Here is a 10,581-nt window from a genome sequence, read left to right as displayed (position 1 = left end):
AGGAAGAAGGATGCTGCTGCCTCGGGAGAGCTCTGGATCTAGAGGATGAGCTGAGTCCTTGTGGAGACAAACATCATCCTCAGTGACCCACGGGTTTTTCCTTTGGGGACATTGGGTACTGTGTCCACTGCTCTGTGTGGCAGCAGGTTCTGCCAGGCAGGGCTGAGCCCTGGCCCCTCTGTGTGGGTCAAAGCAGGGGGATGGAGCCACGTGCACAGCACCAGCTCAGAGGAGCTGGACAGCACTGGGCAATCCCTGACTGGTGTGAATGCACCCAGGGCTGGTTCTCCCACCACTCGTATGTGCTGCACCAGAGCCAGTGCAGTGCCAGGCAGGGCCCTGGCACTGACAGAGCCCATGGGGCTCCAGCCCCCCATCCGAGGGCCACTGCCCTGCCTGGGCAACGACAGCAAGGGTGGAGGTACCTGAGGGGCCAGGCATTGGCAGGTTCCCCTTTCTGCCGTGGAAGGTATCCATCACTTAGTTCCTGTCCATGACAAACTGCCAAATTTGTGGAAAAGTTGCTTTTTCCATTTTAGATCACCACCTCCATGTGGTGATCCAGCCTCGGCAGCAGACACATTGCCTAAGCATGAACATTAGAGGCGTCTGGATAAATAAAGCTGCTGCGGATGCCTCAACACCTCCAGGTTTCTCTACTTGCAAGGGAGGAATGTTTTGTAAAGCCGACAATTTTGCTTCCAGTCTTTGTATCCGTGTAGGGCATGTCTTTCCCATGACATGTTTGCTGTTTACACCCCACTCCACATAAACAACAGCTTTCTGGTGCCATCAGCATGCTCCCGGCCCTGCCACCTGTGCTAAAATAGCCCTGGGAGCCAGCCCCCAGTGGGATCCCTGGAGCGGGAAGCCAGGCACTGGCATTGCAGGATGAAAGAGCCCACTGGATCACCGCAGAAGATTCCCTCTCCTCAGCCAGTGCCTTGCAGCATGGCGGCTGGAGGAAGAACTGCGAGCTCTGGGAAACATCCTGCTTCCTTCTGCCCCCCTCACCCATTCCTTTGTGGAATTGGTGCTGCATTCTGCACCCAGCCTTACACCATCCTCTCCTTCATCTTCTCTTCCCCACATCCCTTAGCCACTTTTCAGGGTCCCATCAGTGCTCCCTCTCCTTCTCATCTCTCTTGGGTCCCTGGCTCTGTTCCCAAGCAGATCTTTCCCATCTTACCTCCTTCACCACTCCCAAACTATCCAATCTCCTGTACTGGGATTTACCAAAGCAGCTAGACGCCACTGCCTTGTCTGACATTAACCCTGAAGGACCCCCAACATCCTGTCCCTCCCAGGCCGCTTGCAGCTCCTTGATGCTCATTTGCCCAGGGTAGTGTCTCCAGTATGGCCCCAGCAGCCTCTCCTGCTCCTCCCTGCTCAGAGCAGCGCTTGGCTTATGGGACTGTGGGGCTGTGGCCGAACAGCGCTCATGACACAAAAACCATGCAAGGGATTTGGAGCCTGTCTTCAGGCCTCAGGCCAGCCCTATGGCCTTATTTCCCCTCCAAGAAACTGATCTCACCATACCATGAACTGACAGCAGCAGGAACCACTGCTGGGGGCTCCTGGCTCTGTGTGTTTTCCAGGGGGGACCTGGCCCAGGGCTCATCCCAAGCACAGACAGCTGCCAAGCAGGCAGAGAGAAAAGCTGCCCCAGTGTTGAGATCAGAAATCTCAAATCAAACACAAAGTTTGTGCCAAGAGAATGAAACCTAAAAGAATAGGGAAGGAATAAAGTACACACTAGAAACAGCAAATAAGATTAAAAGTGGTGTCCTGCCCACTATGTCTCCATGTTGAAGGCAGAAGAGAACAAGTTTAGAATTTATTTCCAGAGCCAAAGAAAGTGCTCAGGGCCAAATCGTCACTGTTAGTCCAGTTTTCTGTGTCTAATATTTATGTCATTAACAACCTTTTGGTTCTGGGCTGACAAACTGCCACCTCCCCTTGTGTTGGGAATCAGAGGCTGAGCGGTATGTGTACGTGGACAGGGATCCTCAGTGCTGCGGGGCAGCCAGGGCTGAATTGCTCCAGCCTCATGGCCCCAGTGAGGTCCTGAAACAGACACCAGGCCTGTTGCTCAAGTGCCTCCCTGTTCTCATTGTCCTGGTAGGAAACCTGGAGCTGGTAAAAGGACATTTTGTCATTTTGGAGTTGGGCAATGGAGGAGAAGGATGCAGTTGAGCCAGATCCATGGGCAGCAGTGAGGGGCCAGGAGGGTGCAAGGATGGGGATCAGAGCTGATGGTGCTCAGAGACCCGCTGCAGGCCCTCAGGATACTGTGAACACTGTGGGGGGGAACAGGCCAGCAGGACTCAGCTGTTCCCAAGCACTGTTAGTATGCTGGGACTGCATCCTCACTCCCAAAGTCTCCAGGAGCACTGCAGCAGCAGTCAGCATTTGAGTGGTTTCCTGCCCTTTGGTGCAGCCCTCGCACCATACTGGACCAGTGATAGCCACAGGCTCGGTGCTGCAGAGGATGGAGGTGGTGCTCAGTCCTGTCAACTGATGGCACTTCAGCTGCCCTGGCCCCAGAGCTGCTTCTGAGGGCTGATCCTGGCTCGCACAGCCCCTCAGCTCATTGACACCCAACCCAACACTGGCTGGCAGATCTCCCAGCTCCTCACTTTGGGGTCTCCTAAGGGCAGGGGAGTCTCAAAGTGCCTGTCAGACAGCAGGATGGAAGTGCAGGCTTTGGAGCTGCCTTGAATTGGGTCTGAACTCATGTTAAGCCTCATTAATCAGTTGTAAATGCACTGTATTCCCAATAAGGTCAGAAACAATAAATTTAATTTTGACTCTGACTCAAGCTACTTTGGTCCTAATTCTGAGCCTCCTGCCCAGCCAGAGCAGCCAGCCCTGGCTGTGCTGCACAAACTCATTTGATTCTGAAATGCATTTTTAAGCAGGATGGAGTGGTGCTTAAAAGCTAAATGGCTTCCCCCGGCTGTAATCACTGCTCAAGAGTCCTGGAATGAAAGGGATAAAGTCTGGGGGCGGGGGGAGGTTTTAATCTCACTGAGTAGATTACAGAGATTACTGCAATTTAATCCTTACGTATCTGTCACTGACGCTGCAAAGACCATAACCGAGGTGGGCAGGGGTGCGCCGGCCCCCTCTGAGCTCCTGCCCCTCGTAGCAGGGCCGTGTTACAGCTCTGCTGCCCACCATGCCGGAGGCCACTGCTGCTCCTGCTGCGATGAGGTCCAGCAGGCACTGACCTCGGTGCTGCCTTCTGACAATGAGGATGCCAGGTCAGGCAGACCCTCTGTCCCAGCCATGACCACCTGGGCAGGGCAGGCAGCTGCTGTGGCACTGTGGGCTGAATCTTGTCCATGGGACTGGGCACCTGCTGGCTGGGCTGGGCTGGAAATGCACCAGAATCTGAAGAAAAGAAGGGAAGGACCCTGGGATGAGGCAGTGCAGGCAGGGCAAGGGTGACCCACAGGTTCCCTATGTCCTGGTTCCCCAGGGCGGCTGCATCCTCCCTCTCCCCCACAAGCAGCCTTCCTGCTCCGAAAGGAGCCAGAGCCACCTCCCCAGTGTTGGAGGGCTCCAGGTGGCTATTCTGGGTCTATCAGCGTCAGGCACAGTGTGAACAGCACAGAAAATGATGCAGTTGCAGGGTTCATCTGTGTGCTGCGGCAGGCGGGGACCCTGAACCATCTCTGCTCTCATCATACACTATCATCGCACAGAGCTCTCCCAGGCTCTCCGCAGGGCCTGCTTAGGGTAAATCTCATTATCATTCCTCGGGAATCACAGGGCCAGGAGCTAGTTCTCCAATAACTCGAAATATCTCTCTGGCTCACAGACCTTCACAATTATATTTAACTGCAAATGAGGAATCTGTACTCAAACACAAGCTGGTAATTTTTTTTTTGAAGCTTGTTTTCAGTGTCACCTCATGTTCAGCCCAGCTCTTCCACAGCTCTGTAACCCCGTCCTTGCCTTACGTAAACTTGAAGGCAGAAAATCAGAAGCGAGCTGCCCTGTTTCCACTGGAGGGACAAGACTGGGTAACTCACTCTTGTTCCCAACACTGCTGCCTCCTCTGGCACCATCGCTGGGTGGAGGAAGGCCTGCCCTCTTCTTACCCACTTCACTGAGGGTCCCCCTCCATGTGCCAGGAGGTGTCACTGCCCATGTTGAAAGCCATGGGCTGATAAAAAGCCACAGAAGACCGGGAGAGCGGGAAGTGCTGGCAGAGGTCTTGGGCTGCAGGAAAGCTATGGAGGGTAGCAGCGCCTCAGTCAGGAGAGGTCCCTGCAGCCACTCCAAAACCAACACCGACTTACCTGCACCATCTTCGGGGACTGCTGGGCATCTGGGAGTGGTTCCCTCCTCTTGTCCCCTCTGGGTGAGCAGCCACGTGGCTCTGGCACAGGGGGGAACTGGGCACAGCACAAGGGACCCACCTGAACCCCACAGAGCCAGCACATGCAGAAAGTCTAGGCAACGCCAACCCCTGTATCTATAGCTCTGCACGCTGGAGGCTTTTAAAGTCTCCCCGACAGCCAACTGAAGTGTCCTGAGTGACCTCACTTGGGGCTGGGGGGCCCAGAGGGGACCTGGGTTCACCGTGGGGATGCTGGGCAGGAGCATGACTGCAGGCTCGTGGGGCAGCCCAGGGAGGGAGAGGTACGTGGCTGTACCAGACACAAGAGGTTGTGACAGGCAGAACAGCAGAAGCTTTGGTGGCAGCTTTGCACTAAAATTAACTCATTTGACAGCAGTTTCTGGTGCATTTCCATGGGCTCCCGAGCTGTGAGTAAGTGAAGGGCACAGGTGGGAGTGAAGAAGTGACGTGCTCCCAGTCTCGGTGACCTGCAGTCAGGGCCGTGTGGTGCGTGCAGGCAGCTGCCGGGCAGGGATGGTGCGAGCACAGAGCCACGGGTCGCTGCCAGCCCAGGTGGGCAGAGGGGCTGCCGGCTGGGTCCATCCTGACCGCTGTGACGGTCTCCCAGCAGCTTGCCCTGCATCTGCCCTCTTCTCCCTGCAGCCTGCCGGCATTGACACCGCTCTGCACCTGTTGGAAACAGACTAGAACAGCCACTCTTGGCAGTGCAGCAACCTCTGCCGAAGGTGGCAGCCAGCAGAGGGGCGGCGGGAAGAGAGCCCCTACTGTGAGAGGGCTCCCAGCTTGGCGTGCTCATCGTTGTCCCATTCCCAGTGCCCTCCTGCAGCTCTGTGGCACTGTGGGCAGCAGCTCCTCCAGCCACCCTCCCCTGTTCACAGTCTACGGGGCTGTGTGGATACAGTGAGGCTCTGGTTGTGCCCGTATCAGTTGATTATGCAACCCCCCCGGAGGGTCCTGGGGACACAGGCTGCCCTGCACCTCCTCGTGTCAGGTGTCTGTATTGGCCAGAATGGGCACTGATTGCCCCGGCGGGGCTGGCGGTGCCCCAGCTGCTAAGGGATTCTCATCCAGCAGCACAGCGGTGAGGCTGCCCCGGCCGGCCCGGCCCGTCGCGGCTCGGCTCGGCGCAGCGATGCCGCTCATGCAGGCGCGGACGGAGCCGCGGGGCCACGGGCGGGTTCTCTCCCTGCCGAAGGCACGTTCCCCATGAGCTCGCATCCTTCAGATCAGAAGCTCTCTCCAGCAGGAGCACTTTGAACACCCCGCCTGCTATTTTTAATGGGATTGAAAAGAGAACAAAACCATTTAAGAACTTGAGGAATCAAAGCAAGTGTCCCCACGTCACGCCCAGCGCTTGCAGCTATATCCTGATTAATGACAAGAAAGAGTGGGGAAACAATATTTAATCACACCCTGTTTATACTAGAGCCAAAAATCAAAGAGCTGCATTCCTCTTTCATGAGAAAAACGAGGTGGGCATTTCCCCTCTGGTGATTAAGTTTCCCACTACAAGCACATCAATTTCCTTGATTTGGCACAGGGTCCTCGATCACGCCACAAATGAGGGCTTCCTTAGCAGCAAAATATTGCAAACCCCCAGCCAGATCCATACACAAGACACCGATGTCCATCTATCATTTTGCCTGGATTATCTCAATACACATCTCCTCGGGGAGATGGAGATGAGGCACTTGCAGCCAAACCACTGCTAACGATTGGCACAGCTGCAGCAGTCCTCAGCCGAGGGCACCGCAGGGCTCTGGCCACTGGCCCTGTGTCCTCTGGGCACGCAGCCCTGCCTGCATGGGCCCTGCTGCCCGTGTGAGCACGGTGAGGATGGGTGGAGCAGGGCATGAAGACTCTCGTGGGCTGAACCCAGCAGGCTGGATGCAGGACCCTGCAGGACCAGATCCTCACAGCGCCAATGGCAATGCTGTGGTTCTGTCACTGGCCAGACCTGCAGAAGGACCCAAGTCCCGTGTCATTGTGGCCACACCGACTCCCATGCTGAGAAGGGAGCAGAGCGGGATCCAGCTCTGGCAGGGGGCAGGGGGTGACACAGATAGCGATACTATTGGGGCTGCTGTGGGGGACCCCAACTCTGCTCCCAGCCCAGAAAAGTGGGTCAGGGAGCACATCACCTCTGCAACATCCACTCCCTCCGTCCCCTGATTCCCCCCTGCCTATATCGATTTGCTTGGAATTCCTTGATTAATTAATGTCAGAGAAATGCAAGGTCTGTTAATTACCTCTGATTAATTAGGGTGAACTTTTAATTGTGTCCTTAAGCTGAGATATGCTGTTCAATAGGCTCTGTAATTAGTGACCCAGCAATCTCTGTTAAACCCATTAGCCCAGTGTAACAAGTGTAAGGAGCTGGGGACTGCCCAGCAGGCAAGGGCGCTCCAGCAGCCTTGCACAGGGCCCTGCTGGTCAGTGCCATCTGTGCAGAGTTGCCCACATACTTTGTGTCCCACATCCACGGGACATGACTGTTGGTCATGGTGGGCTGGCCCTCAGGTACAGTGATGCCGGGGGCTGAAGTGACCTGCACTGACTGAGACTGCTCCTTGCTCTCCCCAGGGACCTCAGAGGGCCCCAGACCCCTGGGAAGCTCCTCTGTAGGCTGTGAGGTAACTGGTTAAAAACAACGCAGTCTCCATGCAGAGGTCAGCCCGTTACCTGGCTCACTCTTCTCCATGATGTCCTTCTGTCCTTTCATCCTTCTGGCCTTCCTTCCTTCTATCCTTCCATCCCTCTGCCTGGCCCTTGCTCACTTGAGCAAAAGGCTCTGGCAGGCAGAAGAAAACTTTCTTCCCATTGACATATTTCATCCTCTACTGCAGTTTAATATCCAGGTCAGGAAGCAGATGGCAACTAGCCTGACTGTCTTGGCAAGCTGGGACAGGAGCGGCTGTTTCCCAGCGTTTATTTCCCCACCCCATTGACTGTGCCAGCAGCACCAGCAGCTCACCTACTCCCACCCCTGCTCCCCTCTCCAGCAGCACCCAGCAGGTTGGGCCACAAGGCCATGCCACAGAGACAGACACTGACAGATTAGACTTGCTGGGTCACATGCTACCCCAGGAGCAAAATCACCCAGGGAAATGGGTGCAGTGCCCACTCATCCCAGGGCTGGAGGGTCCAGCCATGGCGAGCTCCCTGACTCAAACTCCTTCTGGACTGGGGGGCACATCTCAATATGGATGTGCAAACACTCCAGCCTGTGCTAAGCAGGAGCTGGAGTTGGGGGCCTGCACTGTTCCCCAACCCCAGCTCTTGCAGCAGCACGACCGTGTGGCACCTAGCCCCCGGTGGGGACCAGGTTGTGTCCTCTGGCTCCGCACACTTGTCCCACTGCCTGCTTGCGAACGGGCCCCCTGCGCCCGCCTGGCGCCACCAGCACTGCTGCTGCCTGGAGTCTCCTAAGAACCACCCAGGCCCCGGGAAGTCATTAGTAATTAATTTGGTTTCTAATCTTCTAATCCAGCTGCTCCTTGATTTGATAAGCGAAAAATCTGCTCTGGCCACATGGTCGCTGTTCCATGTGCTGTGTCCCCACAGAGACACCGGCAAGGACAGTGCCACCCTGAGTCCAAGGGCCAGACCCTGCACTGTCCTTTCCTGTGGCAGAGAATTCTGGGTCCTGCCCAGCTGTGCCACACCGTGCCATGCTGTGCTGTGCTGTGCAGTGCCACTCCGGTGCCATGCCATGCCATGCCCAGTTGTTGGAGCAGATGAAGGGGAATGCATTAGTCTCATCCTGATGGGTATAGGCACAGGACTAATGGGATCAAACCCTGGTCCCAGCCCTGAATGAAGGAGCTAAGGGTCCACGTGCCCCACCTTGTTCTTTATGGACCTGGAGCTGAGACAGGACAATTTCCACTTCTGTTTGAGGCTGGGAGCCATCACATACCTCAGGGTGCCAGGAGAGAAGCCTTCCCTGTCCTCGGTCCTGCTGTCCATGGTCTCACTGCAGGGTGAGCAGGGTCACTGGTTGCCCATGCTTCAGTGGCAGTGGCTGTGAACCACCCCTGCCCAATGGGCTGTGGGCTCTGTCCTGCAGTGTGCTCAGTGTCGTGGTCCCTGGCTCTCCCCTGAAGCAGCACAGTGACACAGGGCATGTATGCCTGGTTGGGAACTGCTGGCCCCACCGGTGCTGTGGGCATGGGGCCACATGCTGCCCACGGGGTCACCAGCTATAAGCCATGTGGCAAAGCAGTCAGCAGCGGGTCTGTGGCACACGACAGGATGAGGGAACATCACAGATGAGAGCCCAAATCCTTCATTAAATCCCACATTAATCTCTAAGAACAGCAATGTCAAAAATCTTAGCAGCAAAATTAAATTGTGTAGCTATATTTCAGCTGCACAAAATCAATATTAATTACAGTGGGACAGACATTGCTGAGAGGGGGTCTGACCCAGTATTTACCACTGCAGTCCAACTCCAGCTTGGCAACTTGTTTCTATAAAACAACAGCACATGTTTTTGTGGCAAACAGTCTCAATCCAGTGGGTGTTGGGGCTGAATACAGATGTGATGGGACAACGACCCCCCCCGTAGAGAGAACACAGGAGGGAAACACAGGGAAGGCTGTGTACAGCTGGGCAGGAAGCGGGGAAGGTGGCCATGGTCCCTGAAAAGGGGTCTGCAGGTGGGCTCTGGCCTGGCAGCACCACGTCCTGCTGGCATCACCACCCCTGATTCCCCCCAGCTCCCCCCAGCTTCTGCACCGGGGCTGCGTGCCCTCTGCCCTGGGCTGTGCTTCCTGGGGATTTACTCTCAGCTAGAATGAAGCTCATGTCAGAGGGTTAAATCCCATGTTTAAACATATTTTTCTCTTAGTTACATTAAAACTGAGTCTGAGCAGGCCAAGAGAACCCATGTGGGACCTGTCGAGCTCGTTAGCCCTGGAAGGACTATTGCTTTCCTTCAGAAAGCCTGTTTTACCCTGTTTTACTCACCCTGCTTCGGTGAACTCTAACTGGAGACAAGCTGGAGTGTGGTCTGCAGCTGAGCCTGCCTGCCCACCCTGTTTGCCCTGCCTGCAGGGAGGTGGGATGGTTTTAAGGGAAGGGATTTGGTTGGAATGGCTCCCATCCAGTGTGGGATTTGCGGACAGAGGCAAATTGTTGCAACTTAGTCATTGAAATGTAACTTCTTGGTGCAGGGGAAGCTGCGCAGCATTGCAAAGTGATGCCCGCCAAAAATCCAGACCTTGGGCTCACAAGGAGCAGGCTGTGGGCTCAGTGTCCCCATGGGCACAGCTTGACAGCAGTCAGGGGCAGAGTGGGACACTGCCCTTTGCTGGAGCTGGGGCCCATCTGGTTGGGCTGGGCCACAGCTGGCCACGGCAGAGACTCTGCTGACTGGATCGCAGGCAGTCTGTGTGGGAGCAGGGGTGTCAGGGGTGTCCCCGCATGCCCGAGCCTGTGGCGCTAGGCTGGGCTGCTGTGCACTGTGCTCGATGGCACCATAGCTGGCCAGCTGGGTGTGGGGCATCCCTGGTGCCTGTCTCAGGCAGTTAGTGAGATGAGATGAGCCAGAACAGGGAGTTTGGGGCAAAGGAATTAAAATGGGAGGGAGAGTTTTAATTAGAGAAAGAAGTCAGAGTCCGTAATCAGCTGGGTGAGTGACTGCCTGCTGTGGGGAATTCTCCATATGTCAAATGGCATCAATCAAAATGCCACTTCTTATACAATGGCCTCTGTGCAGGAGGAGGGGCTGCTGTACCCTGTGCTCAGGGCAGTGCTGTGCCTCAGGCAGAGAATTCCCCCACTGCAGTCCCTGGGTTCCCAAGCACCCCACGGCACAGGGGAGCAGGGCCAGGACCAGCCTGTCCCATGCCCCAGACTCCCTGCACTGGATTTGGTGGTGGCATCATGGGGGGTCTGTCTGTGCCCTTCCCCAGCCCCCAGGCCTACTCCAGGCACGAGGAACAGAATGGCTTCTTGGGGGCCATAACCAGCCCCTGTGCCTCTCTCCAGACTCATCACAGGTGACATGACTTGCTGCAATCCTTTGTAATTGTCGGCAGTACAAGGGGAGCGTGTGTCCTGGTGTGCTGAGGCAGGAGAGGGTGTCCAGTCAGCAGGAGGTTGGTATGCAGGTCCCTTTGGTCCTGTGCCCACCCACAGCTTCAGAGACCCCTGGTGATGCCTGTCAGCAGTGGGGCCCAGCTGAGCCCCATCTGATGGTTGGA

The sequence above is a fragment of the Corvus brachyrhynchos genome, unplaced genomic scaffold (assembly GCF_000691975.1).
Source record: "Corvus brachyrhynchos isolate BGI_N302 unplaced genomic scaffold, ASM69197v1 scaffold5, whole genome shotgun sequence".
NCBI lineage: Eukaryota > Metazoa > Chordata > Aves > Passeriformes > Corvidae > Corvus > Corvus brachyrhynchos.
This window is presented reverse-complemented; position numbering follows the sequence as displayed.